Below are 25156 nucleotides of genomic sequence, written 5' to 3' on the forward strand. Positions count from 1 at the left end.
AAGATGCGGAATTCAACAACATAGTCAATAAAGGACATCCTGGTATTTATTATAATTTCAATGCCTTACATCATTTTCAAGTCAGGATGGCCGAGTGGTCTAAGGCGCTGCGTTAAGGTCGCAGTCTCCCCTGGAGGCGTGGGTTCAAATCCCACTTCTGACAAATGGTCTCGCTTCTTCGTTGGATATGTTTGTTGAAAGGTATTTGGAAACGAAGATCAGAGATGGATTTTATGTTAAGTTACAGAAGTTGTAATCACAAAGAAATTAATGCATTTAAATGCTCTCGACATACCATAAAATACAAACCACTTTTGACTTAATTTTTCAACTTTGGAAACGTATTGCTGCCAGAAGTGTTTAGGTTTTGTAAGTCCAAAAAATGACGTTGGAAGGTAAACCTGGAAAAAAGGCCATAATGTAACAAAGTAATCTACCTTAAAAATGCACTTATGTCAATGCTACACACAGTGCCTCAAGAAATGACACTCCAGCACGGCACTATATCACATCTGATATTTCATGCTGTGTTGTACAAAAGATAAGGAATTCAACAACATAGTCAATAAAGGACATCCTGGTATTTATTATAATTTCAATGCCTTACATCATTTTCAAGTCAGGATGGCCGAGTAGTCTAAGGCGCTGCGTTAAGGTCGCAGTCTTCCCTGGAGGCATGGGTTCAAATCCCACTTCTGACAAATGGTCTCGCTTCTTCGTTGGATATGTTGTTTGTTGAAAGGTATTTGGAAACGAAGATCAGAGATGGATTTTATGTTAAGTTACAGATTTTGTAATCACAAAGAAATTAATGCATTTAAATGCTCTCGACATACCATAAAATACAAACCACTTTTGACTTAATTTTTCAACTTTGGAAACGTATTGCTGCCAGAAGTGTTTAGGTTTTGTAAGTCCAAAACATGAGGTTGGAAGGTAAACCTTGAAAACAGGCCATAATGTAACAAAGTAATCTACCTTAAAAATGCACTTATGTCAATGCTACACACAGTGCCTCAAGAAATGACGCTCCAGCACGGCACTATATCACATCTGATATTTCATGCTGTGTTGTACAAAAGATGCGGAATTCAACAACATAGTCAATAAAGGACATCCTGGTATTTATTATAATTTCAATGCCTTACATCATTTTTAAGTCAGGATGGCCGAGTGGTCTAAGGCGCTGCGTTAAGGTCGCAGTCTCCCCTGGAGGCGTGGGTTCAAATCCCACTTCTGACAAATGGTCTCGCTTCTTCGTTGGATATGTTGTTTGTTGAAAGGTATTTGGAAACGAAGATCAGAGATGGATTTTATGTTAAGTTACAGATGTTGTAATCACAAAGAAATTAATGCATTTAAATGCTCTCGACATACCATAAAATACAAACCACTTTTGACTTAATTTTTCAACTTTGGAAACGTATTGCTGCCAGAAGTGTTTAGGTTTTGTAAGTCCAAAACATGAGGTTGGAAGGTAAACCTTGAAAACAGGCCATAATGTAACAAAGTAATCTACCTTAAAAATGCACTTATGTCAATGCTACACACAGTGCCTCAAGAAATGACGCTCCAGCACGGCACTATATCACATCTGATATTTCATGCTGTGTTGTACAAAAGATGCGGAATTCAACAACATAGTCAATAAAGGACATCCTGGTATTTATTATAATTTCAATGCCTTACATCATTTTCAAGTCAGGATGGCCGAGTGGTCTAAGGCGCTGCGTTAAGGTCGCAGTCTCCCCTGGAGGCGTGGGTTCAATTCCCACTTCTGACAAATGGTCTCGCTTCTTCGTTGGATATGTTTGTTGAAAGGTATTTGGAAACGAAGATCAGAGATGGATTTTATGTTAAGTTACAGATGTTGTAATCACAAAGAAATTAATGCATTTAAATGCTCTCGACATACCATAAAATACAAACCACTTTTGACTTAATTTTTCAACTTTGGAAACGTATTGCTGCCAGAAGTGTTTAGGTTTTGTAAGTCCAAAACATGAGGTTGGAAGGTAAACCTTGAAAACAGGCCATAATGTAACAAAGTAATCTACCTTAAAAATGCACTTATGTCAATGCTACACACAGTGCCTCAAGAAATGACGCTCCAGCACGGCACTATATCACATCTGATATTTCATGCTGTGTTGTACAAAAGATAAGGAATTCACCAACATAGTCAATAAAGGACATCCTGGTATTTATTATAATTTCAATGCCTTACATCATTTTTAAGTCAGGATGGCCGAGTGGTCTAAGGCGCTGCGTTAAGGTCGCAGTCTCCCCTGGAGGCGTGGGTTCAAATCCCACTTCTGACAAATGGTCTCGCTTCTTCGTTGGATATGTTTGTTGAAAGGTATTTGGAAACGAAGATCAGAGATGGATTTTATGTTAAGTTACAGAAGTTGTAATCACAAAGAAATTAATGCATTTAAATGCTCTCGACATACCATAAAATACAAACCACTTTTGACTTAATTTTTCAACTTTGGAAACGTATTGCTGCCAGAAGTGTTTAGGTTTTGTATGTCCAAAACATGAGGTTGGAAGGTAAACCTTGAAAACAGGCCATAATGTAACAAAGTAATCTACCTTAAAAATGCACTTATGTCAATGCTACACACAGTGCCTCAAGAAATGACGCTCCAGCACGGCACTATATCACATCTGATATTTCATGCTGTGTTGTACAAAAGATGCGGAATTCAACAACATAGTCAATAAAGGACATCCTGGTATTTATTATAATTTCAATGCCTTACATCATTTTCAAGTCAGGATGGCCGAGTGGTCTAAGGCGCTGCGTTAAGGTCGCAGTCTCCCCTGGAGGCGTGGGTTCAAATCCCACTTCTGACAAATGGTCTCGCTTCTTCGTTGGATATGTTTGTTGAAAGGTATTTGGAAACGAAGATCAGAGATGGATTTTATGTTAAGTTACAGAAGTTGTAATCACAAAGAAATTAATGCATTTAAATGCTCTCGACATACCATAAAATACAAACCACTTTTGACTTAATTTTTCAACTTTGGAAACGTATTGCTGCCAGAAGTGTTTAGGTTTTGTAAGTCCAAAAAATGACGTTGGAAGGTAAACCTGGAAAAAAGGCCATAATGTAACAAAGTAATCTACCTTAAAAATGCACTTATGTCAATGCTACACACAGTGCCTCAAGAAATGACGCTCCAGCACGGCACTATATCACATCTGATATTTCATGCTGTGTTGTACAAAAGATGCGGAATTCACCAACATAGTCAATAAAGGACATCCTGGTATTTATTATAATTTCAATGCCTTACATCGATTTTAAGTCAGGATGGCCGAGTGGTCTAAGGCGCTGCGTTAAGGTCGCAGTCTCCCCTGGAGGCGTGGGTTCAAATCCCACTTCTCACAAATGGTCTCGCTTCTTCGTTGGATATGTTTGTTGAAAGGTATTTGGAAACGAAGATCAGAGATGGATTTTATGTTAAGTTACAGAAGTTGTAATCACAAAGAAATTAATGCATTTAAATGCTCTCGACATACCATAAAATACAAACCACTTTTGACTTAATTTTTCAACTTTGGAAACGTATTGCTGCCAGAAGTGTTTAGGTTTTGTAAGTCCAAAAAATGACGTTGGAAGGTAAACCTTGAAAAAAGGCCATAATGTAACAAAGTAATCTACCTTAAAAATGCACTTATGTCAATGCTACACACAGTGCCTCAAGAAATGACGCTCCAGCACGGCACTATATCACATCTGATATTTCATGCTGTGTTGTACAAAAGATAAGGAATTCAACAACATAGTCAATAAAGGACATCCTGGTATTTATTATAATTTCAATGCCTTACATCATTTTCAAGTCAGGATGGCCGAGTAGTCTAAGGCGCTGCGTTAAGGTCGCAGTCTTCCCTGGAGGCGTGGGTTCAAATCCCACTTCTGACAAATGGTCTCGCTTCTTCGTTGGATATGTTGTTTGTTGAAAGGTATTTGGAAACGAAGATCAGAGATGGATTTTATGTTAAGTTACAGATGTTGTAATCACAAAGAAATTAATGCATTTAAATGCTCTCGACATACCATAAAATACAAACCACTTTTGACTTAATTTTTCAACTTTGGAAACGTATTGCTGCCAGAAGTGTTTAGGTTTTGTAAGTCCAAAACATGAGGTTGGAAGGTAAACCTTGAAAACAGGCCATAATGTAACAAAGTAATCTACCTTAAAAATGCACTTATGTCAATGCTACACACAGTGCCTCAAGAAATGACGCTCCAGCACGGCACTATATCACATCTGATATTTCATGCTGTGTTGTACAAAATATGCGGAATTCACCAACATAGTCAATAAAGGACATCCTGGTATTTATTATAATTTCAATGCCTTACATCGATTTTAAGTCAGGATGGCCGAGTGGTCTAAGGCGCTGCGTTAAGGTCGCAGTCTCCCCTGGAGGCGTGGGTTCAAATCCCACTTCTGACAAATGGTCTCGCTTCTTCGTTGGATATGTTTGTTGAAAGGTATTTGGAAACGAAGATCAGAGATGGATTTTATGTTAAGTTACAGAAGTTGTAATCACAAAGAAATTAATGCATTTAAATGCTCTCGACATACCATAAAATACAAACCACTTTTGACTTAATTTTTCAACTTTGGAAACGTATTGCTGCCAGAAGTGTTTAGGTTTTGTAAGTCCAAAAAATGACGTTGGAAGGTAAACCTTGAAAACAGGCCATAATGTAACAAAGTAATCTACCTTAAAAATGCACTTATGTCAATGCTACACACAGTGCCTCAAGAAATGACGCTCCAGCACGGCACTATATCACATCTGATATTTCATGCTGTGTTGTACAAAAGATGCGGAATTCAACAACATAGTCAATAAAGGACATCCTGGTATTTATTATAATTTCAATGCCTTACATCATTTTTAAGTCAGGATGGCCGAGTGGTCTAAGGCGCTGCGTTAAGGTCGCAGTCTCCCCTGGAGGCGTGGGTTCAAATCCCACTTCTGACAAATGGTCTCGCTTCTTCGTTGGATATGTTGTTTGTTGAAAGGTATTTGGAAACGAAGATCAGAGATGGATTTTATGTTAAGTTACAGATGTTGTAATCACAAAGAAATTAATGCATTTAAATGCTCTCGACATACCATAAAATACAAACCACTTTTGACTTAATTTTTCAACTTTGGAAACGTATTGCTGCCAGAAGTGTTTAGGTTTTGTAAGTCCAAAACATGAGGTTGGAAGGTAAACCTGGAAAACAGGCCATAATGTAACAAAGTAATCTACCTTAAAAATGCACTTATGTCAATGCTACACACAGTGCCTCAAGAAATGACGCTCCAGCACGGCACTATATCACATCTGATATTTCATGCTGTGTTGTACAAAAGATGCGGAATTCACCAACATAGTCAATAAAGGACATCCTGGTATTTATTATAATTTCAATGCCTTACATCATTTTCAAGTCAGGATGGCCGAGTGGTCTAAGGCGCTGCGTTAAGGTCGCAGTCTCCCCTGGAGGCGTGGGTTCAAATCCCACTTCTGACAAATGGTCTCGCTTCTTCATTGGATATGTTTGTTGAAAGGTATTTGGAAACGAAGATCAGAGATGGATTTTATGTTAAGTTACAGATGTTGTAATCACAAAGAAATTAATGCATTTAAATGCTCTCGACATACCATAAAATACAAACCACTTTTGACTTAATTTTTCAACTTTGGAAACGTATTGCTGCCAGAAGTGTTTAGGTTTTGTAAGTCCAAAAAATGACGTTGGAAGGTAAACCTGGAAAAAAGGCCATAATGTAACAAAGTAATCTACCTTAAAAATGCACTTATGTCAATGCTACACACAGTGCCTCAAGAAATGACGCTCCAGCACGGCACTATATCACATCTGATATTTCATGCTGTGTTGTACAAAAGATGCGGAATTCACCAACATAGTCAATAAAGGACATCCTGGTATTTATTATAATTTCAATGCCTTACATCGATTTTAAGTCAGGATGGCCGAGTGGTCTAAGGCGCTGCGTTAAGGTCGCAGTCTCCCCTGGAGGCGTGGGTTCAAATCCCACTTCTGACAAATGGTCTCGCTTCTTCGTTGGATATGTTTGTTGAAAGGTATTTGGAAACGAAGATCAGAGATGGATTTTATGTTAAGTTACAGAAGTTGTAATCACAAAGAAATTAATGCATTTAAATGCTCTCGACATACCATAAAATACAAACCACTTTTGACTTAATTTTTCAACTTTGGAAACGTATTGCTGCCAGAAGTGTTTAGGTTTTGTAAGTCCAAAAAATGACGTTGGAAGGTAAACCTTGAAAACAGGCCATAATGTAACAAAGTAATCTACCTTAAAAATGCACTTATGTCAATGCTACACACAGTGCCTCAAGAAATGACGCTCCAGCACGGCACTATATCACATCTGATATTTCATGCTGTGTTGTACAAAAGATGCGGAATTCAACAACATAGTCAATAAAGGACATCCTGGTATTTATTATAATTTCAATGCCTTACATCATTTTTAAGTCAGGATGGCCGAGTGGTCTAAGGCGCTGCGTTAAGGTCGCAGTCTCCCCTGGAGGCGTGGGTTCAAATCCCACTTCTGACAAATGGTCTCGCTTCTTCGTTGGATATGTTTGTTGAAAGGTATTTGGAAACGAAGATCAGAGATGGATTTTATGTTAAGTTACAGATGTTGTAATCACAAAGAAATTAATGCATTTAAATGCTCTCGACATACCATAAAATACAAACCACTTTTGACTTAATTTTTCAACTTTGGAAACGTATTGCTGCCAGAAGTGTTTAGGTTTTGTAAGTCCAAAACATGAGGTTGGAAGGTAAACCTTGAAAACAGGCCATAATGTAACAAAGTAATCTACCTTAAAAATGCACTTATGTCAATGCTACACACAGTGCCTCAAGAAATGACGCTCCAGCACGGCACTATATCACATCTGATATTTCATGCTGTGTTGTACAAAAGATGCGGAATTCAACAACATAGTCAATAAAGGACATCCTGGTATTTATTATAATTTCTATGCCTTACATCATTTTCAAGTCAGGATGGCCGAGTGGTCTAAGGCGCTGCGTTAAGGTCGCAGTCTCCCCTGGAGGCGTGGGTTCAAATCCCACTTCTGACAAATGGTCTCGCTTCTTCGTTGGATATGTTTGTTGAAAGGTATTTGGAAACGAAGATCAGAGATGGATTTTATGTTAAGTTACAGATGTTGTAATCACAAAGAAATTAATGCATTTAAATGCTCTCGACATACCATAAAATACAAACCACTTTTGACTTAATTTTTCAACTTTGGAAACGTATTGCTGCCAGAAGTGTTTAGGTTTTGTAAGTCCAAAACATGAGGTTGGAAGGTAAACCTTGAAAACAGGCCATAATGTAACAAAGTAATCTACCTTAAAAATGCACTTATGTCAATGCTACACACAGTGCCTCAAGAAATGACGCTCCAGCACGGCACTATATCACATCTGATATTTCATGCTGTGTTGTACAAAAGATGCGGAATTCAACAACATAGTCAATAAAGGACATCCTGGTATTTATTATAATTTCTATGCCTTACATCATTTTCAAGTGAGGATGGCCGAGTGGTCTAAGGCGCTGCGTTAAGGTCGCAGTCTCCCCTGGAGGCGTGGGTTCAAATCCGACTTCTGACAAATGGTCTCGCTTCTTCGTTGGATATGTTTGTTGAAAGGTATTTGGAAACGAAGATCAGAGATGGATTTTATGTTAAGTTACAGATGTTGTAATCACAAAGAAATTAATGCATTTAAATGCTCTCGACATACCATAAAATACAAACCACTTTTGACTTAATTTTTCAACTTTGGAAACGTATTGCTGCCAGAAGTGTTTAGGTTTTGTAAGTCCAAAACATGAGGTTGGAAGGTAAACCTTGAAAACAGGCCATAATGTAACAAAGTAATCTACCTTAAAAATGCACTTATGTCAATGCTACACACAGTGCCTCAAGAAATGACGCTCCAGCACGGCACTATATCACATCTGATATTTCATGCTGTGTTGTACAAAAGATGCGGAATTCAACAACATAGTCAATAAAGGACATCCTGGTATTTATTATAATTTCTATGCCTTACATCATTTTCAAGTCAGGATGGCCGAGTGGTCTAAGGCGCTGCGTTAAGGTCGCAGTCTCCCCTGGAGGCGTGGGTTCAAATCCCACTTCTGACAAATGGTCTCGCTTCTTCGTTGGATATGTTTGTTGAAAGGTATTTGGAAACGAAGATCAGAGATGGATTTTATGTTAAGTTACAGATGTTGTAATCACAAAGAAATTAATGCATTTAAATGCTCTCGACATACCATAAAATACAAACCACTTTTGACTTAATTTTTCAACTTTGGAAACGTATTGCTGCCAGAAGTGTTTAGGTTTTGTAAGTCCAAAACATGAGGTTGGAAGGTAAACCTTGAAAACAGGCCATAATGTAACAAAGTAATCTACCTTAAAAATGCACTTATGTCAATGCTACACACAGTGCCTCAAGAAATGACGCTCCAGCACGGCACTATATCACATCTGATATTTCATGCTGTGTTGTACAAAAGATGCGGAATTCAACAACATAGTCAATAAAGGACATCCTGGTATTTATTATAATTTCTATGCCTTACATCATTTTCAAGTCAGGATGGCCGAGTGGTCTAAGGCGCTGCGTTAAGGTCGCAGTCTCCCCTGGAGGCGTGGGTTCAAATCCCACTTCTGACAAATGGTCTCGCTTCTTCGTTGGATATGTTTGTTGAAAGGTATTTGGAAACGAAGATCAGAGATGGATTTTATGTTAAGTTACAGAAGTTGTAATCACAAAGAAATTAATGCATTTAAATGCTCTCGACATACCATAAAATACAAACCACTTTTGACTTAATTTTTCAACTTTGGAAACGTATTGCTGCCAGAAGTGTTTAGGTTTTGTAAGTCCAAAAAATGACGTTGGAAGGTAAACCTTGAAAAAAGGCCATAATGTAACAAAGTAATCTACCTTAAAAATGCACTTATGTCAATGCTACACACAGTGCCTCAAGAAATGACGCTCCAGCACGGCACTATATCACATCTGATATTTCATGCTGTGTTGTAGAAAAGATAAGGAATTCACCAACAGTCAATAAAGGACATCCTGGTATTTATTATAATTTCAATGCCTTACATCATTTTCAAGTGAGGATGGCCGAGTGGTCTAAGGCGCTGCGTTAAGGTCGCAGTCTCCCCTGGAGGCGTGGGTTCAAATCCCACTTCTGACAAATGGTCTCGCTTCTTCATTGGATATGTTTGTTGAAAGGTATTTGGAAACGAAGATCAGAGATGGATTTTATGTTAAGTTACAGAAGTTGTAATCACAAAGAAATTAATGCATTTAAATGCTCTCGACATACCATAAAATACAAACCACTTTTGACTTAATTTTTCAACTTTGGAAACGTATTGCTGCCAGAAGTGTTTAGGTTTTGTAAGTCCAAAAAATGACGTTGGAAGGTAAACCTTGAAAACAGGCCATAATGTAACAAAGTAATCTACCTTAAAAATGCACTTATGTCAATGCTACACACAGTGCCTCAAGAAATGACGCTCCAGCACGGCACTATATCACATCTGATATTTCATGCTGTGTTGTACAAAAGATGCGGAATTCACCAACATAGTCAATAAAGGACATCCTGGTATTTATTATAATTTCAATGCCTTACATCATTTTTAAGTCAGGATGGCCGAGTGGTCTAAGGCGCTGCGTTAAGGTCGCAGTCTCCCCTGGAGGCGTGGGTTCAAATCCCACTTCTGACAAATGGTCTCGCTTCTTCGTTGGATATGTTGTTTGTTGAAAGGTATTTGGAAACGAAGATCAGAGATGGATTTTATGTTAAGTTACAGAAGTTGTAATCACAAAGAAATTAATGCATTTAAATGCTCTCGACATACCATAAAATACAAACCACTTTTGACTTAATTTTTCAACTTTGGAAACGTATTGCTGCCAGAAGTGTTTAGGTTTTGTAAGTCCAAAAAATGACGTTGGAAGGTAAACCTTGAAAAAAGGCCATAATGTAACAAAGTAATCTACCTTAAAAATGCACTTATGTCAATGCTACACACAGTGCCTCAAGAAATGACGCTCCAGCACGGCACTATATCACATCTGATATTTCATGCTGTGTTGTACAAAAGATGCGGAATTCACCAACATAGTCAATAAAGGACATCCTGGTATTTATTATAATTTCAATGCCTTACATCGATTTTAAGTCAGGATGGCCGAGTGGTCTAAGGCGCTGCGTTAAGGTCGCAGTCTCCCCTGGAGGCGTGGGTTCAAATCCCACTTCTCACAAATGGTCTCGCTTCTTCGTTGGATATGTTTGTTGAAAGGTATTTGGAAACGAAGATCAGAGATGGATTTTATGTTAAGTTACAGAAGTTGTAATCACAAAGAAATTAATGCATTTAAATGCTCTCGACATACCATAAAATACAAACCACTTTTGACTTAATTTTTCAACTTTGGAAACGTATTGCTGCCAGAAGTGTTTAGGTTTTGTAAGTCCAAAAAATGACGTTGGAAGGTAAACCTTGAAAAAAGGCCATAATGTAACAAAGTAATCTACCTTAAAAATGCACTTATGTCAATGCTACACACAGTGCCTCAAGAAATGACGCTCCAGCACGGCACTATATCACATCTGATATTTCATGCTGTGTTGTACAAAAGATGCGGAATTCAACAACATAGTCAATAAAGGACATCCTGGTATTTATTATAATTTCAATGCCTTACATCATTTTCAAGTCAGGATGGCCGAGTGGTCTAAGGCGCTGCGTTAAGGTCGCAGTCTCCCCTGGAGGCGTGGGTTCAATTCCCACTTCTGACAAATGGTCTCGCTTCTTCGTTGGATATGTTTGTTGAAAGGTATTTGGAAACGAAGATCAGAGATGGATTTTATGTTAAGTTACAGATGTTGTAATCACAAAGAAATTAATGCATTTAAATGCTCTCGACATACCATAAAATACAAACCACTTTTGACTTAATTTTTCAACTTTGGAAACGTATTGCTGCCAGAAGTGTTTAGGTTTTGTAAGTCCAAAACATGAGGTTGGAAGGTAAACCTTGAAAACAGGCCATAATGTAACAAAGTAATCTACCTTAAAAATGCACTTATGTCAATGCTACACACAGTGCCTCAAGAAATGACGCTCCAGCACGGCACTATATCACATCTGATATTTCATGCTGTGTTGTACAAAAGATGCGGAATTCAACAACATAGTCAATAAAGGACATCCTGGTATTTATTATAATTTCAATGCCTTACATCATTTTCAAGTCAGGATGGCCGAGTGGTCTAAGGCGCTGCGTTAAGGTCGCAGTCTCCCCTGGAGGCGTGGGTTCAAATCCCACTTCTGACAAATGGTCTCGCTTCTTCGTTGGATATGTTTGTTGAAAGGTATTTGGAAACGAAGATCAGAGATGGATTTTATGTTAAGTTACAGAAGTTGTAATCACAAAGAAATTAATGCATTTAAATGCTCTCGACATACCATAAAATACAAACCACTTTTGACTTAATTTTTCAACTTTGGAAACGTATTGCTGCCAGAAGTGTTTAGGTTTTGTAAGTCCAAAAAATGACGTTGGAAGGTAAACCTTGAAAAAAGGCCATAATGTAACAAAGTAATCTACCTTAAAAATGCACTTATGTCAATGCTACACACAGTGCCTCAAGAAATGACGCTCCAGCACGGCACTATATCACATCTGATATTTCATGCTGTGTTGTAGAAAAGATAAGGAATTCACCAACAGTCAATAAAGGACATCCTGGTATTTATTATAATTTCAATGCCTTACATCATTTTCAAGTGAGGATGGCCGAGTGGTCTAAGGCGCTGCGTTAAGGTCGCAGTCTCCCCTGGAGGCGTGGGTTCAAATCCGACTTCTGACAAATGGTCTCGCTTCTTCGTTGGATATGTTTGTTGAAAGGTATTTGGAAACGAAGATCAGAGATGGATTTTATGTTAAGTTACAGATGTTGTAATCACAAAGAAATTAATGCATTTAAATGCTCTCGACATACCATAAAATACAAACCACTTTTGACTTAATTTTTCAACTTTGGAAACGTATTGCTGCCAGAAGTGTTTAGGTTTTGTAAGTCCAAAACATGAGGTTGGAAGGTAAACCTTGAAAACAGGCCATAATGTAACAAAGTAATCTACCTTAAAAATGCACTTATGTCAATGCTACACACAGTGCCTCAAGAAATGACGCTCCAGCACGGCACTATATCACATCTGATATTTCATGCTGTGTTGTAGAAAAGATAAGGAATTCACCAACAGTCAATAAAGGACATCCTGGTATTTATTATAATTTCAATGCCTTACATCATTTTCAAGTGAGGATGGCCGAGTGGTCTAAGGCGCTGCGTTAAGGTCGCAGTCTCCCCTGGAGGCGTGGGTTCAAATCCGACTTCTGACAAATGGTCTCGCTTCTTCGTTGGATATGTTTGTTGAAAGGTATTTGGAAACGAAGATCAGAGATGGATTTTATGTTAAGTTACAGATGTTGTAATCACAAAGAAATTAATGCATTTAAATGCTCTCGACATACCATAAAATACAAACCACTTTTGACTTAATTTTTCAACTTTGGAAACGTATTGCTGCCAGAAGTGTTTAGGTTTTGTAAGTCCAAAACATGAGGTTGGAAGGTAAACCTTGAAAACAGGCCATAATGTAACAAAGTAATCTACCTTAAAAATGCACTTATGTCAATGCTACACACAGTGCCTCAAGAAATGACGCTCCAGCACGGCACTATATCACATCTGATATTTCATGCTGTGTTGTACAAAAGATGCGGAATTCAACAACATAGTCAATAAAGGACATCCTGGTATTTATTATAATTTCTATGCCTTACATCATTTTCAAGTCAGGATGGCCGAGTGGTCTAAGGCGCTGCGTTAAGGTCGCAGTCTCCCCTGGAGGCGTGGGTTCAAATCCCACTTCTGACAAATGGTCTCGCTTCTTCGTTGGATATGTTTGTTGAAAGGTATTTGGAAACGAAGATCAGAGATGGATTTTATGTTAAGTTACAGATGTTGTAATCACAAAGAAATTAATGCATTTAAATGCTCTCGACATACCATAAAATACAAACCACTTTTGACTTAATTTTTCAACTTTGGAAACGTATTGCTGCCAGAAGTGTTTAGGTTTTGTAAGTCCAAAACATGAGGTTGGAAGGTAAACCTTGAAAACAGGCCATAATGTAACAAAGTAATCTACCTTAAAAATGCACTTATGTCAATGCTACACACAGTGCCTCAAGAAATGACGCTCCAGCACGGCACTATATCACATCTGATATTTCATGCTGTGTTGTACAAAAGATGCGGAATTCAACAACATAGTCAATAAAGGACATCCTGGTATTTATTATAATTTCTATGCCTTACATCATTTTCAAGTCAGGATGGCCGAGTGGTCTAAGGCGCTGCGTTAAGGTCGCAGTCTCCCCTGGAGGCGTGGGTTCAAATCCCACTTCTGACAAATGGTCTCGCTTCTTCGTTGGATATGTTTGTTGAAAGGTATTTGGAAACGAAGATCAGAGATGGATTTTATGTTAAGTTACAGAAGTTGTAATCACAAAGAAATTAATGCATTTAAATGCTCTCGACATACCATAAAATACAAACCACTTTTGACTTAATTTTTCAACTTTGGAAACGTATTGCTGCCAGAAGTGTTTAGGTTTTGTAAGTCCAAAAAATGACGTTGGAAGGTAAACCTTGAAAAAAGGCCATAATGTAACAAAGTAATCTACCTTAAAAATGCACTTATGTCAATGCTACACACAGTGCCTCAAGAAATGACGCTCCAGCACGGCACTATATCACATCTGATATTTCATGCTGTGTTGTAGAAAAGATAAGGAATTCACCAACAGTCAATAAAGGACATCCTGGTATTTATTATAATTTCTATGCCTTACATCATTTTCAAGTCAGGATGGCCGAGTGGTCTAAGGCGCTGCGTTAAGGTCGCAGTCTTCCCTGGAGGCGTGGGTTCAAATCCCACTTCTGACAAATGGTCTCGCTTCTTCGTTGGATATGTTGTTTGTTGAAAGGTATTTGGAAACGAAGATCAGAGATGGATTTTATGTTAAGTTACAGATGTTGTAATCACAAAGAAATTAATGCATTTAAATGCTCTCGACATACCATAAAATACAAACCACTTTTGACTTAATTTTTCAACTTTGGAAACGTATTGCTGCCAGAAGTGTTTAGGTTTTGTAAGTCCAAAACATGAGGTGGGAAGGTAAACCTTGAAAACAGGCCATAATGTAACAAAGTAATCTACCTTAAAAATGCACTTATGTCAATGCTACACACAGTGCCTCAAGAAATGACGCTCCAGCACGGCACTATATCACATCTGATATTTCATGCTGTGTTGTACAAAATATGCGGAATTCACCAACATAGTCAATAAAGGACATCCTGGTATTTATTATAATTTCAATGCCTTACATCGATTTTAAGTCAGGATGGCCGAGTGGTCTAAGGCGCTGCGTTAAGGTCGCAGTCTCCCCTGGAGGCGTGGGTTCAAATCCCACTTCTGACAAATGGTCTCGCTTCTTCGTTGGATATGTTTGTTGAAAGGTATTTGGAAACGAAGATCAGAGATGGATTTTATGTTAAGTTACAGAAGTTGTAATCACAAAGAAATTAATGCATTTAAATGCTCTCGACATACCATAAAATACAAACCACTTTTGACTTAATTTTTCAACTTTGGAAACGTATTGCTGCCAGAAGTGTTTAGGTTTTGTAAGTCCAAAAAATGACGTTGGAAGGTAAACCTTAAAAAAAGGCCATAATGTAACAAAGTAATCTACCTTAAAAATGCACTTATGTCAATGCTACACACAGTGCCTCAAGAAATGACGCTCCAGCACGGCACTATATCACATCTGATATTTCATGCTGTGTTGTACAAAAGATGCGGAATTCAACAACATAGTCAATAAAGGACATCCTGGTATTTATTATAATTTCTATGCCTTACATCATTTTCAAGTCAGGATGGCCGAGTGGTCTAAGGCGCTGCGTTAAGGTCGCAGTCTCCCCTGGAGGCGTGGGTTCAAATCCCACTTCTGACAAATGGTCTCGCTTCTTCGTTGGATATGTTTGTTGAAAGGTATTTGGAAACGAAGATCAGAGATGGATTTTATGTTAAGTTACAGAAGTTGTAATCACAAAGAAATTAATGCATTTAAATGCTCTCGACATACCATAAAATACAAACCACTTTTGACTTAATTTTTCAACTTTGGAAACGTATTGCTGCCAGAAGTGTTTAGGTTTTGTAAGTCCAAAAAATGACGTTGGAAGGTAAACCTTAAAAAAAGGCCATAATGTAACAAAGTAATCTACCTTAAAAATGCACTTATGTCAATGCTACACACAGTGCCTCAAGAAATGACGCTCCAGCACGGCACTATATCACATCTGATATTTCATGCTGTGTTGTACAAAAGATAAGGAATTCAACAACATAGTCAATAAAGGACATCCTGGTATTTATTATAATTTCAATGCCTTACATCATTTTCAAGTCAGGATGGCCGAGTGGTCTAAGGCGCTGCGTTAAGGTCGCAGTCTTCCCTGGAGGCGTGGGTTCAAATCCCACTTCTGACAAATGGTCTCGCTTCTTCGTTGGATATGTTGTTTGTTGAAAGGTATTTGGAAACGAAGATCAGAGATGGATTTTATGTTAAGTTACAGATGTTGTAATCACAAAGAAATTAATGCATTTAAATGCTCTCGACATACCATAAAATACAAACCACTTTTGACTTAATTTTTCAACTTTGGAAACGTATTGCTGCCAGAAGTGTTTAGGTTTTGTAAGTCCAAAACATGAGGTGGGAAGGTAAACCTTGAAAACAGGCCATAATGTAACAAAGTAATCTACCTTAAAAATGCACTTATGTCAATGCTACACACAGTGCCTCAAGAAATGACGCTCCAGCACGGCACTATATCACATCTGATATTTCATGCTGTGTTGTACAAAATATGCGGAATTCACCAACATAGTCAATAAAGGACATCCTGGTATTTATTATAATTTCAATGCCTTACATCGATTTTAAGTCAGGATGGCCGAGTGGTCTAAGGCGCTGCGTTAAGGTCGCAGTCTCCCCTGGAGGCGTGGGTTCAAATCCCACTTCTGACAAATGGTCTCGCTTCTTCGTTGGATATGTTTGTTGAAAGGTATTTGGAAACGAAGATCAGAGATGGATTTTATGTTAAGTTACAGAAGTTGTAATCACAAAGAAATTAATGCATTTAAATGCTCTCGACATACCATAAAATACAAACCACTTTTGACTTAATTTTTCAACTTTGGAAACGTATTGCTGCCAGAAGTGTTTAGGTTTTGTAAGTCCAAAAAATGACGTTGGAAGGTAAACCTTAAAAAAAGGCCATAATGTAACAAAGTAATCTACCTTAAAAATGCACTTATGTCAATGCTACACACAGTGCCTCAAGAAATGACGCTCCAGCACGGCACTATATCACATCTGATATTTCATGCTGTGTTGTACAAAAGATAAGGAATTCAACAACATAGTCAATAAAGGACATCCTGGTATTTATTATAATTTCAATGCCTTACATCATTTTCAAGTCAGGATGGCCGAGTGGTCTAAGGCGCTGCGTTAAGGTCGCAGTCTTCCCTGGAGGCGTGGGTTCAAATCCCACTTCTGACAAATGGTCTCGCTTCTTCGTTGGATATGTTGTTTGTTGAAAGGTATTTGGAAACGAAGATCAGAGATGGATTTTATGTTAAGTTACAGATGTTGTAATCACAAAGAAATTAATGCATTTAAATGCTCTCGACATACCATAAAATACAAACCACTTTTGACTTAATTTTTCAACTTTGGAAACGTATTGCTGCCAGAAGTGTTTAGGTTTTGTAAGTCCAAAACATGAGGTTGGAAGGTAAACCTTGAAAACAGGCCATAATGTAACAAAGTAATCTACCTTAAAAATGCACTTATGTCAATGCTACACACAGTGCCTCAAGAAATGACGCTCCAGCACGGCACTATATCACATCTGATATTTCATGCTGTGTTGTACAAAAGATGCGGAATTCACCAACATAGTCAATAAAGGACATCCTGGTATTTATTATAATTTCAATGCCTTACATCGATTTTAAGTCAGGATGGCCGAGTGGTCTAAGGCGCTGCGTTAAGGTCGCAGTCTCCCCTGGAGGCGTGGGTTCAAATCCCACTTCTGACAAATGGTCTCGCTTCTTCGTTGGATATGTTTGTTGAAAGGTATTTGGAAACGAAGATCAGAGATGGATTTTATGTTAAGTTACAGAAGTTGTAATCACAAAGAAATTAATGCATTTAAATGCTCTCGACATACCATAAAATACAAACCACTTTTGACTTAATTTTTCAACTTTGGAAACGTATTGCTGCCAGAAGTGTTTAGGTTTTGTAAGTCCAAAACATGAGGTTGGAAGGTAAACCTTGAAAACAGGCCATAATGTAACAAAGTAATCTACCTTAAAAATGCACTTATGTCAATGCTACACACAGTGCCTCAAGAAATGACGCTCCAGCACGGCACTATATCACATCTGATATTTCATGCTGTGTTGTACAAAAGATAAGGAATTCAACAACATAGTCAATAAAGGACATCCTGGTATTTATTATAATTTCAATGCCTTACATCATTTTCAAGTCAGGATGGCCGAGTGGTCTAAGGCGCTGCGTTAAGGTCGCAGTCTTCCCTGGAGGCGTGGGTTCAAATCCCACTTCTGACAAATGGTCTCGCTTCTTCGTTGGATATGTTGTTTGTTGAAAGGTATTTGGAAACGAAGATCAGAGATGGATTTTATGTTAAGTTACAGATGTTGTAATCACAAAGAAATTAATGCATTTAAATGCTCTCGACATACCATAAAATACAAACCACTTTTGACTTAATTTTTCAACTTTGGAAACGTATTGCTGCCAGAAGTGTTTAGGTTTTGTAAGTCCAAAACATGAGGTGGGAAGGTAAACCTTGAAAACAGGCCATAATGTAACAAAGTAATCTACCTTAAAAATGCACTTATGTCAATGCTACACACAGTGCCTCAAGAAATGACGCTCCAGCACGGCACTATATCACATCTGATATTTCATGCTGTGTTGTACAAAATATGCGGAATTCACCAACATAGTCAATAAAGGACATCCTGGTATTTATTATAATTTCAATGCCTTACATCGATTTTAAGTCAGGATGGCCGAGTGGTCTAAGGCGCTGCGTTAAGGTCGCAGTCTCCCCTGGAGGCGTGGGTTCAAATCCCACTTCTGACAAATGGTCTCGCTTCTTCGTTGGATATGTTTGTTGAAAGGTATTTGGAAACGAAGATCAGAGATGGATTTTATGTTAAGTTACAGAAGTTGTAATCACAAAGAAATTAATGCATTTAAATGCTCTCGACATACCATAAAATACAAACCACTTTTGACTTAATTTTTCAACTTTGGAAACGTATTGCTGCCAGAAGTGTTTAGGTTTTGTAAGTCCAAAAAATGACGTTGGAAGGTAAACCTTAAAAAAAGGCCATAATGTAACAAAGTAATCTACCTTAAAAATGCACTTATGTCAATGCTACACACAGTGCCTCAAGAAATGACGCTCCAGCACGGCACTATATCACATCTGATATTTCATGCTGTGTTGTACAAAAGATGCGGAATTCAACAACATAGTCAATAAAGGACATCCTGGTATTTATTATAATTTCTATGCCTTACATCATTTTCAAGTCAGGATGGCCGAGTGGTCTAAGGCGCTGCGTTAAGGTCGCAGTCTCCCCTGGAGGCGTGGGTTCAAATCCCACTTCTGACAAATGGTCTCGCTTCTTCGTTGGATATGTTTGTTGAAAGGTATTTGGAAACGAAGATCAGAGATGGATTTTATGTTAAGTTACAGAAGTTGTAATCACAAAGAAATTAATGCATTTAAATGCTCTCGACATACCATAAAATACAAACCACTTTTGACTTAATTTTTCAACTTTGGAAACGTATTGCTGCCAGAAGTGTTTAGGTTTTGTAAGTCCAAAAAATGACGTTGGAAGGTAAACCTTAAAAAAAGGCCATAATGTAACAAAGTAATCTACCTTAAAAATGCACTTATGTCAATGCTACACACAGTGCCTCAAGAAATGACGCTCCAGCACGGCACTATATCACATCTGATATTTCATGCTGTGTTGTACAAAAGATAAGGAATTCAACAACATAGTCAATAAAGGACATCCTGGTATTTATTATAATTTCAATGCCTTACATCATTTTCAAGTCAGGATGGCCGAGTGGTCTAAGGCGCTGCGTTAAGGTCGCAGTCTTCCCTGGAGGCGTGGGTTCAAATCCCACTTCTGACAAATGGTCTCGCTTCTTCGTTGGATATGTTGTTTGTTGAAAGGTATTTGGAAACGAAGATCAGAGATGGATTTTATGTTAAGTTACAGATGTTGTAATCACAAAGAAATTAATGCATTTAAATGCTCTCGACATACCATAAAATACAAACCACTTTTGACTTAATTTTTCAACTTTGGAAACGTATTGCTGCCAGAAGTGTTTAGGTTTTGTAAGTCCAAAACATGAGGTGGGAAGGTAAACCTTGAAAACAGGCCATAATGTAACAAAGTAATCTACCTTAAAAATGCACTTATGTCAATGCTACACACAGTGCCTCAAGAAATGACGCTCCAGCACGGCACTATATCACATCTGATATTTCATGCTGTGTTGTACAAAATATGCGGAATTCACCAACATAGTCAATAAAGGACATCCTGGTATTTATTATAATTTCAATGCCTTACATCGATTTTAAGTCAGGATGGCCGAGTGGTCTAAGGCGCTGCGTTAAGGTCGCAGTCTCCCCTGGAGGCGTGGGTTCAAATCCCACTTCTGACAAATGGTCTCGCTTCTTCGTTGGATATGTTTGTTGAAAGGTATTTGGAAACGAAGATCAGAGATGGATTTTATGTTAAGTTACAGAAGTTGTAATCACAAAGAAATTAATGCATTTAAATGCTCTCGACATACCATAAAATACAAACCACTTTTGACTTAATTTTTCAACTTTGGAAACGTATTGCTGCCAGAAGTGTTTAGGTTTTGTAAGTCCAAAAAATGACGTTGGAAGGTAAACCTTAAAAAAAGGCCATAATGTAACAAAGTAATCTACCTTAAAAATGCACTTATGTCAATGCTACACACAGTGCCTCAAGAAATGACGCTCCAGCACGGCACTATATCACATCTGATATTTCATGCTGTGTTGTACAAAAGATAAGGAATTCAACAACATAGTCAATAAAGGACATCCTGGTATTTATTATAATTTCAATGCCTTACATCATTTTCAAGTCAGGATGGCCGAGTGGTCTAAGGCGCTGCGTTAAGGTCGCAGTCTTCCCTGGAGGCGTGGGTTCAAATCCCACTTCTGACAAATGGTCTCGCTTCTTCGTTGGATATGTTGTTTGTTGAAAGGTATTTGGAAACGAAGATCAGAGATGGATTTTATGTTAAGTTACAGATGTTGTAATCACAAAGAAATTAATGCATTTAAATGCTCTCGACATACCATAAAATACAAACCACTTTTGACTTAATTTTTCAACTTTGGAAACGTATTGCTGCCAGAAGTGTTTAGGTTTTGTAAGTCCAAAACATGAGGTTGGAAGGTAAACCTTGAAAACAGGCCATAATGTAACAAAGTAATCTACCTTAAAAATGCACTTATGTCAATGCTACACACAGTGCCTCAAGAAATGACGCTCCAGCACGGCACTATATCACATCTGATATTTCATGCTGTGTTGTACAAAAGATGCGGAATTCACCAACATAGTCAATAAAGGACATCCTGGTATTTATTATAATTTCAATGCCTTACATCGATTTTAAGTCAGGATGGCCGAGTGGTCTAAGGCGCTGCGTTAAGGTCGCAGTCTCCCCTGGAGGCGTGGGTTCAAATCCCACTTCTGACAAATGGTCTCGCTTCTTCGTTGGATATGTTTGTTGAAAGGTATTTGGAAACGAAGATCAGAGATGGATTTTATGTTAAGTTACAGAAGTTGTAATCACAAAGAAATTAATGCATTTAAATGCTCTCGACATACCATAAAATACAAACCACTTTTGACTTAATTTTTCAACTTTGGAAACGTATTGCTGCCAGAAGTGTTTAGGTTTTGTAAGTCCAAAACATGAGGTTGGAAGGTAAACCTTGAAAACAGGCCATAATGTAACAAAGTAATCTACCTTAAAAATGCACTTATGTCAATGCTACACACAGTGCCTCAAGAAATGACGCTCCAGCACGGCACTATATCACATCTGATATTTCATGCTGTGTTGTACAAAAGATAAGGAATTCAACAACATAGTCAATAAAGGACATCCTGGTATTTATTATAATTTCAATGCCTTACATCATTTTCAAGTCAGGATGGCCGAGTGGTCTAAGGCGCTGCGTTAAGGTCGCAGTCTTCCCTGGAGGCGTGGGTTCAAATCCCACTTCTGACAAATGGTCTCGCTTCTTCGTTGGATATGTTGTTTGTTGAAAGGTATTTGGAAACGAAGATCAGAGATGGATTTTATGTTAAGTTACAGATGTTGTAATCACAAAGAAATTAATGCATTTAAATGCTCTCGACATACCATAAAATACAAACCACTTTTGACTTAATTTTTCAACTTTGGAAACGTATTGCTGCCAGAAGTGTTTAGGTTTTGTAAGTCCAAAACATGAGGTTGGAAGGTAAACCTTGAAAACAGGCCATAATGTAACAAAGTAATCTACCTTAAAAATGCACTTATGTCAATGCTACACACAGTGCCTCAAGAAATGACGCTCCAGCACGGCACTATATCACATCTGATATTTCATGCTGTGTTGTACAAAAGATGCGGAATTCACCAACATAGTCAATAAAGGACATCCTGGTATTTATTATAATTTCAATGCCTTACATCGATTTTAAGTCAGGATGGCCGAGTGGTCTAAGGCGCTGCGTTAAGGTCGCAGTCTCCCCTGGAGGCGTGGGTTCAAATCCCACTTCTGACAAATGGTCTCGCTTCTTCGTTGGATATGTTTGTTGAAAGGTATTTGGAAACGAAGATCAGAGATGGATTTTATGTTAAGTTACAGAAGTTGTAATCACAAAGAAATTAATGCATTTAAATGCTCTCGACATACCATAAAATACAAACCACTTTTGACTTAATTTTTCAACTTTGGAAACGTATTGCTGCCAGAAGTGTTTAGGTTTTGTAAGTCCAAAACATGAGGTTGGAAGGTAAACCTTGAAAACAGGCCATAATGTAACAAAGTAATCTACCTTAAAAATGCACTTATGTCAATGCTACACACAGTGCCTCAAGAAATGACGCTCCAGCACGGCACTATATCACATCTGATATTTCATGCTGTGTTGTAGAAAAGATAAGGAATTCACCAACAGTCAATAAAGGACATCCTGGTATTTATTATAATTTCAATGCCTTACATCATTTTCAAGTGAGGATGGCCGAGTGGTCTAAGGCGCTGCGTTAAGGTCGCAGTCTCCCCTGGAGGCGTGGGTTCAAATCCGACTTCTGACAAATGGTCTCGCTTCTTCGTTGGATATGTTTGTTGAAAGGTATTTGGAAACGAAGATCAGAGATGGATTTTATGTTAAGTTACAGATGTTGTAATCACAAAGAAATTAATGCATTTAAATGCTCTCGACATACCATAAAATACAAACCACTTTTGACTTAATTTTTCAACTTTGGAAACGTATTGCTGCCAGAAGTGTTTAGGTTTTGTAAGTCCAAAACATGAGGTTGGAAGGTAAACCTTGAAAACAGGCCATAATGTAACAAAGTAATCTACCTTAAAAATGCACTTATGTCAATGCTACACACAGTGCCTCAAGAAATGACGCTCCAGCACGGCACTATATCACATCTGATATTTCATGCTGTGTTGTACAAAAGATGCGGAATTCAACAACATAGTCAATAAAGGACATCCTGGTATTTATTATAATTTCTATGCCTTACATCATTTTCAAGTCAGGATGGCCGAGTGGTCTAAGGCGCTGCGTTAAGGTCGCAGTCTCCCCTGGAGGCGTGGGTTCAAATCCCACTTCTGACAAATGGTCTCGCTTCTTCGTTGGATATGTTTGTTGAAAGGTATTTGGAAACGAAGATCAGAGATGGATTTTATGTTAAGTTACAGAAGTTGTAATCACAAAGAAATTAATGCATTTAAATGCTCTCGACATACCATAAAATACAAACCACTTTTGACTTAATTTTTCAACTTTGGAAACGTATTGCTGCCAGAAGTGTTTAGGTTTTGTAAGTCCAAAAAATGACGTTGGAAGGTAAACCTTGAAAAAAGGCCATAATGTAACAAAGTAATCTACCTTAAAAATGCACTTATGTCAATGCTACACACAGTGCCTCAAGAAATGACGCTCCAGCACGGCACTATATCACATCTGATATTTCATGCTGTGTTGTAGAAAAGATAAGGAATTCACCAACAGTCAATAAAGGACATCCTGGTATTTATTATAATTTCAATGCCTTACATCATTTTCAAGTGAGGATGGCCGAGTGGTCTAAGGCGCTGCGTTAAGGTCGCAGTCTCCCCTGGAGGCGTGGGTTCAAATCCCACTTCTGACAAATGGTCTCGCTTCTTCATTGGATATGTTTGTTGAAAGGTATTTGGAAACGAAGATCAGAGATGGATTTTATGTTAAGTTACAGATGTCGTAATCACAAAGAAATTAATGCATTTAAATGCTCTCGACATACCATAAAATACAAACCACTTTTGACTTAATTTTTCAACTTTGGAAACGTATTGCTGCCAGAAGTGTTTAGGTTTTGTAAGTCCAAAACATGAGGTTGGAAGGTAAACCTTGAAAACAGGCCATAATGTAACAAAGTAATCTACCTTAAAAATGCACTTATGTCAATGCTACACACAGTGCCTCAAGAAATGACGCTCCAGCACGGCACTATATCACATCTGATATTTCATGCTGTGTTGTACAAAAGATGCGGAATTCAACAACATAGTCAATAAAGGACATCCTGGTATTTATTATAATTTCTATGCCTTACATCATTTTCAAGTCAGGATGGCCGAGTGGTCTAAGGCGCTGCGTTAAGGTCGCAGTCTCCCCTGGAGGCGTGGGTTCAAATCCCACTTCTGACAAATGGTCTCGCTTCTTCGTTGGATATGTTTGTTGAAAGGTATTTGGAAACGAAGATCAGAGATGGATTTTATGTTAAGTTACAGAAGTTGTAATCACAAAGAAATTAATGCATTTAAATGCTCTCGACATACCATAAAATACAAACCACTTTTGACTTAATTTTTCAACTTTGGAAACGTATTGCTGCCAGAAGTGTTTAGGTTTTGTAAGTCCAAAACATGAGGTTGGAAGGTAAACCTTGAAAACAGGCCATAATGTAACAAAGTAATCTACCTTAAAAATGCACTTATGTCAATGCTACACACAGTGCCTCAAGAAATGACGCTCCAGCACGGCACTATATCACATCTGATATTTCATGCTGTGTTGTACAAAAGATAAGGAATTCAACAACATAGTAAATAAAGGACATCCTGGTATCTATTATAATTTCAATGCCTTACATCATTTTCAAGTCAGGATGGCCGAGTGGTCTAAGGCGCTGCGTTAAGGTCGCAGTCTTCCCTGGAGGCGTGGGTTCAAATCCCACTTCTGACAAATGGTCTCGCTTCTTCGTTGGATATGTTGTTTGTTGAAAGGTATTTGGAAACGAAGATCAGAGATGGATTTTATGTTAAGTTACAGATGTTGTAATCACAAAGAAATTAATGCATTTAAATGCTCTCGACATACCATAAAATACAAACCACTTTTGACTTAATTTTTCAACTTTGGAAACGTATTGCTGCCAGAAGTGTTTAGGTTTTGTAAGTCCAAAA

The 25156-nt window shown here is 38.0% G+C and overlaps 42 non-coding genes across 42 annotated transcripts; all 42 read left to right on the forward strand.

Annotated features, from left to right (window-relative positions):
- Nucleotides 1–80: 80 nt before the first annotated feature.
- Nucleotides 81–163, forward strand: trnal-aag (transfer RNA leucine (anticodon AAG)). Its single transcript has one exon. It is a non-coding gene; the product is annotated as a tRNA-Leu (tRNA).
- A 996-nt stretch (nt 164–1159) lies between these two features.
- On the forward strand, nt 1160–1242 carry trnal-aag (transfer RNA leucine (anticodon AAG)). The gene has a single exon. It is a non-coding gene; the product is annotated as a tRNA-Leu (tRNA).
- A 458-nt stretch (nt 1243–1700) lies between these two features.
- trnal-aag (transfer RNA leucine (anticodon AAG)) lies at nt 1701–1783 on the forward strand. The gene has a single exon. It is a non-coding gene; the product is annotated as a tRNA-Leu (tRNA).
- A 455-nt stretch (nt 1784–2238) lies between these two features.
- trnal-aag (transfer RNA leucine (anticodon AAG)) lies at nt 2239–2321 on the forward strand. Its single transcript has one exon. It is a non-coding gene; the product is annotated as a tRNA-Leu (tRNA).
- A 455-nt stretch (nt 2322–2776) lies between these two features.
- Nucleotides 2777–2859, forward strand: trnal-aag (transfer RNA leucine (anticodon AAG)). The gene has a single exon. It is a non-coding gene; the product is annotated as a tRNA-Leu (tRNA).
- Nucleotides 2860–3314: 455 nt separating this feature from the next.
- Nucleotides 3315–3397, forward strand: trnal-aag (transfer RNA leucine (anticodon AAG)). The gene has a single exon. It is a non-coding gene; the product is annotated as a tRNA-Leu (tRNA).
- Nucleotides 3398–3852: 455 nt separating this feature from the next.
- On the forward strand, nt 3853–3935 carry trnal-aag (transfer RNA leucine (anticodon AAG)). Its single transcript has one exon. It is a non-coding gene; the product is annotated as a tRNA-Leu (tRNA).
- A 458-nt stretch (nt 3936–4393) lies between these two features.
- trnal-aag (transfer RNA leucine (anticodon AAG)) lies at nt 4394–4476 on the forward strand. The gene has a single exon. It is a non-coding gene; the product is annotated as a tRNA-Leu (tRNA).
- A 455-nt stretch (nt 4477–4931) lies between these two features.
- trnal-aag (transfer RNA leucine (anticodon AAG)) lies at nt 4932–5014 on the forward strand. Its single transcript has one exon. It is a non-coding gene; the product is annotated as a tRNA-Leu (tRNA).
- A 458-nt stretch (nt 5015–5472) lies between these two features.
- Nucleotides 5473–5555, forward strand: trnal-aag (transfer RNA leucine (anticodon AAG)). The gene has a single exon. It is a non-coding gene; the product is annotated as a tRNA-Leu (tRNA).
- Nucleotides 5556–6010: 455 nt separating this feature from the next.
- Nucleotides 6011–6093, forward strand: trnal-aag (transfer RNA leucine (anticodon AAG)). Its single transcript has one exon. It is a non-coding gene; the product is annotated as a tRNA-Leu (tRNA).
- A 455-nt stretch (nt 6094–6548) lies between these two features.
- trnal-aag (transfer RNA leucine (anticodon AAG)) lies at nt 6549–6631 on the forward strand. Its single transcript has one exon. It is a non-coding gene; the product is annotated as a tRNA-Leu (tRNA).
- Nucleotides 6632–7086: 455 nt separating this feature from the next.
- trnal-aag (transfer RNA leucine (anticodon AAG)) lies at nt 7087–7169 on the forward strand. Its single transcript has one exon. It is a non-coding gene; the product is annotated as a tRNA-Leu (tRNA).
- A 993-nt stretch (nt 7170–8162) lies between these two features.
- On the forward strand, nt 8163–8245 carry trnal-aag (transfer RNA leucine (anticodon AAG)). Its single transcript has one exon. It is a non-coding gene; the product is annotated as a tRNA-Leu (tRNA).
- A 455-nt stretch (nt 8246–8700) lies between these two features.
- trnal-aag (transfer RNA leucine (anticodon AAG)) lies at nt 8701–8783 on the forward strand. Its single transcript has one exon. It is a non-coding gene; the product is annotated as a tRNA-Leu (tRNA).
- Nucleotides 8784–9236: 453 nt separating this feature from the next.
- Nucleotides 9237–9319, forward strand: trnal-aag (transfer RNA leucine (anticodon AAG)). Its single transcript has one exon. It is a non-coding gene; the product is annotated as a tRNA-Leu (tRNA).
- A 455-nt stretch (nt 9320–9774) lies between these two features.
- Nucleotides 9775–9857, forward strand: trnal-aag (transfer RNA leucine (anticodon AAG)). The gene has a single exon. It is a non-coding gene; the product is annotated as a tRNA-Leu (tRNA).
- Nucleotides 9858–10315: 458 nt separating this feature from the next.
- Nucleotides 10316–10398, forward strand: trnal-aag (transfer RNA leucine (anticodon AAG)). The gene has a single exon. It is a non-coding gene; the product is annotated as a tRNA-Leu (tRNA).
- A 455-nt stretch (nt 10399–10853) lies between these two features.
- Nucleotides 10854–10936, forward strand: trnal-aag (transfer RNA leucine (anticodon AAG)). The gene has a single exon. It is a non-coding gene; the product is annotated as a tRNA-Leu (tRNA).
- Nucleotides 10937–11391: 455 nt separating this feature from the next.
- Nucleotides 11392–11474, forward strand: trnal-aag (transfer RNA leucine (anticodon AAG)). The gene has a single exon. It is a non-coding gene; the product is annotated as a tRNA-Leu (tRNA).
- Nucleotides 11475–13001: 1527 nt separating this feature from the next.
- trnal-aag (transfer RNA leucine (anticodon AAG)) lies at nt 13002–13084 on the forward strand. Its single transcript has one exon. It is a non-coding gene; the product is annotated as a tRNA-Leu (tRNA).
- A 455-nt stretch (nt 13085–13539) lies between these two features.
- trnal-aag (transfer RNA leucine (anticodon AAG)) lies at nt 13540–13622 on the forward strand. Its single transcript has one exon. It is a non-coding gene; the product is annotated as a tRNA-Leu (tRNA).
- Nucleotides 13623–14075: 453 nt separating this feature from the next.
- On the forward strand, nt 14076–14158 carry trnal-aag (transfer RNA leucine (anticodon AAG)). Its single transcript has one exon. It is a non-coding gene; the product is annotated as a tRNA-Leu (tRNA).
- A 458-nt stretch (nt 14159–14616) lies between these two features.
- trnal-aag (transfer RNA leucine (anticodon AAG)) lies at nt 14617–14699 on the forward strand. Its single transcript has one exon. It is a non-coding gene; the product is annotated as a tRNA-Leu (tRNA).
- Nucleotides 14700–15154: 455 nt separating this feature from the next.
- Nucleotides 15155–15237, forward strand: trnal-aag (transfer RNA leucine (anticodon AAG)). Its single transcript has one exon. It is a non-coding gene; the product is annotated as a tRNA-Leu (tRNA).
- A 455-nt stretch (nt 15238–15692) lies between these two features.
- Nucleotides 15693–15775, forward strand: trnal-aag (transfer RNA leucine (anticodon AAG)). Its single transcript has one exon. It is a non-coding gene; the product is annotated as a tRNA-Leu (tRNA).
- Nucleotides 15776–16233: 458 nt separating this feature from the next.
- trnal-aag (transfer RNA leucine (anticodon AAG)) lies at nt 16234–16316 on the forward strand. Its single transcript has one exon. It is a non-coding gene; the product is annotated as a tRNA-Leu (tRNA).
- A 455-nt stretch (nt 16317–16771) lies between these two features.
- On the forward strand, nt 16772–16854 carry trnal-aag (transfer RNA leucine (anticodon AAG)). Its single transcript has one exon. It is a non-coding gene; the product is annotated as a tRNA-Leu (tRNA).
- Nucleotides 16855–17312: 458 nt separating this feature from the next.
- Nucleotides 17313–17395, forward strand: trnal-aag (transfer RNA leucine (anticodon AAG)). Its single transcript has one exon. It is a non-coding gene; the product is annotated as a tRNA-Leu (tRNA).
- A 455-nt stretch (nt 17396–17850) lies between these two features.
- Nucleotides 17851–17933, forward strand: trnal-aag (transfer RNA leucine (anticodon AAG)). Its single transcript has one exon. It is a non-coding gene; the product is annotated as a tRNA-Leu (tRNA).
- Nucleotides 17934–18391: 458 nt separating this feature from the next.
- Nucleotides 18392–18474, forward strand: trnal-aag (transfer RNA leucine (anticodon AAG)). Its single transcript has one exon. It is a non-coding gene; the product is annotated as a tRNA-Leu (tRNA).
- Nucleotides 18475–18929: 455 nt separating this feature from the next.
- Nucleotides 18930–19012, forward strand: trnal-aag (transfer RNA leucine (anticodon AAG)). Its single transcript has one exon. It is a non-coding gene; the product is annotated as a tRNA-Leu (tRNA).
- Nucleotides 19013–19467: 455 nt separating this feature from the next.
- trnal-aag (transfer RNA leucine (anticodon AAG)) lies at nt 19468–19550 on the forward strand. The gene has a single exon. It is a non-coding gene; the product is annotated as a tRNA-Leu (tRNA).
- A 458-nt stretch (nt 19551–20008) lies between these two features.
- On the forward strand, nt 20009–20091 carry trnal-aag (transfer RNA leucine (anticodon AAG)). The gene has a single exon. It is a non-coding gene; the product is annotated as a tRNA-Leu (tRNA).
- Nucleotides 20092–20546: 455 nt separating this feature from the next.
- On the forward strand, nt 20547–20629 carry trnal-aag (transfer RNA leucine (anticodon AAG)). The gene has a single exon. It is a non-coding gene; the product is annotated as a tRNA-Leu (tRNA).
- Nucleotides 20630–21087: 458 nt separating this feature from the next.
- trnal-aag (transfer RNA leucine (anticodon AAG)) lies at nt 21088–21170 on the forward strand. Its single transcript has one exon. It is a non-coding gene; the product is annotated as a tRNA-Leu (tRNA).
- Nucleotides 21171–21625: 455 nt separating this feature from the next.
- On the forward strand, nt 21626–21708 carry trnal-aag (transfer RNA leucine (anticodon AAG)). The gene has a single exon. It is a non-coding gene; the product is annotated as a tRNA-Leu (tRNA).
- A 458-nt stretch (nt 21709–22166) lies between these two features.
- Nucleotides 22167–22249, forward strand: trnal-aag (transfer RNA leucine (anticodon AAG)). Its single transcript has one exon. It is a non-coding gene; the product is annotated as a tRNA-Leu (tRNA).
- Nucleotides 22250–23240: 991 nt separating this feature from the next.
- Nucleotides 23241–23323, forward strand: trnal-aag (transfer RNA leucine (anticodon AAG)). The gene has a single exon. It is a non-coding gene; the product is annotated as a tRNA-Leu (tRNA).
- A 453-nt stretch (nt 23324–23776) lies between these two features.
- Nucleotides 23777–23859, forward strand: trnal-aag (transfer RNA leucine (anticodon AAG)). The gene has a single exon. It is a non-coding gene; the product is annotated as a tRNA-Leu (tRNA).
- Nucleotides 23860–24314: 455 nt separating this feature from the next.
- Nucleotides 24315–24397, forward strand: trnal-aag (transfer RNA leucine (anticodon AAG)). Its single transcript has one exon. It is a non-coding gene; the product is annotated as a tRNA-Leu (tRNA).
- Nucleotides 24398–24852: 455 nt separating this feature from the next.
- trnal-aag (transfer RNA leucine (anticodon AAG)) lies at nt 24853–24935 on the forward strand. Its single transcript has one exon. It is a non-coding gene; the product is annotated as a tRNA-Leu (tRNA).
- The last annotated feature ends 221 nt before the right edge of the window (nt 24936–25156 follow it).

This window comes from Pungitius pungitius, chromosome 5 (genome assembly GCF_949316345.1).
Source record: "Pungitius pungitius chromosome 5, fPunPun2.1, whole genome shotgun sequence".
Classification (NCBI taxonomy): Eukaryota; Metazoa; Chordata; class Actinopteri; order Perciformes; family Gasterosteidae; genus Pungitius; species Pungitius pungitius.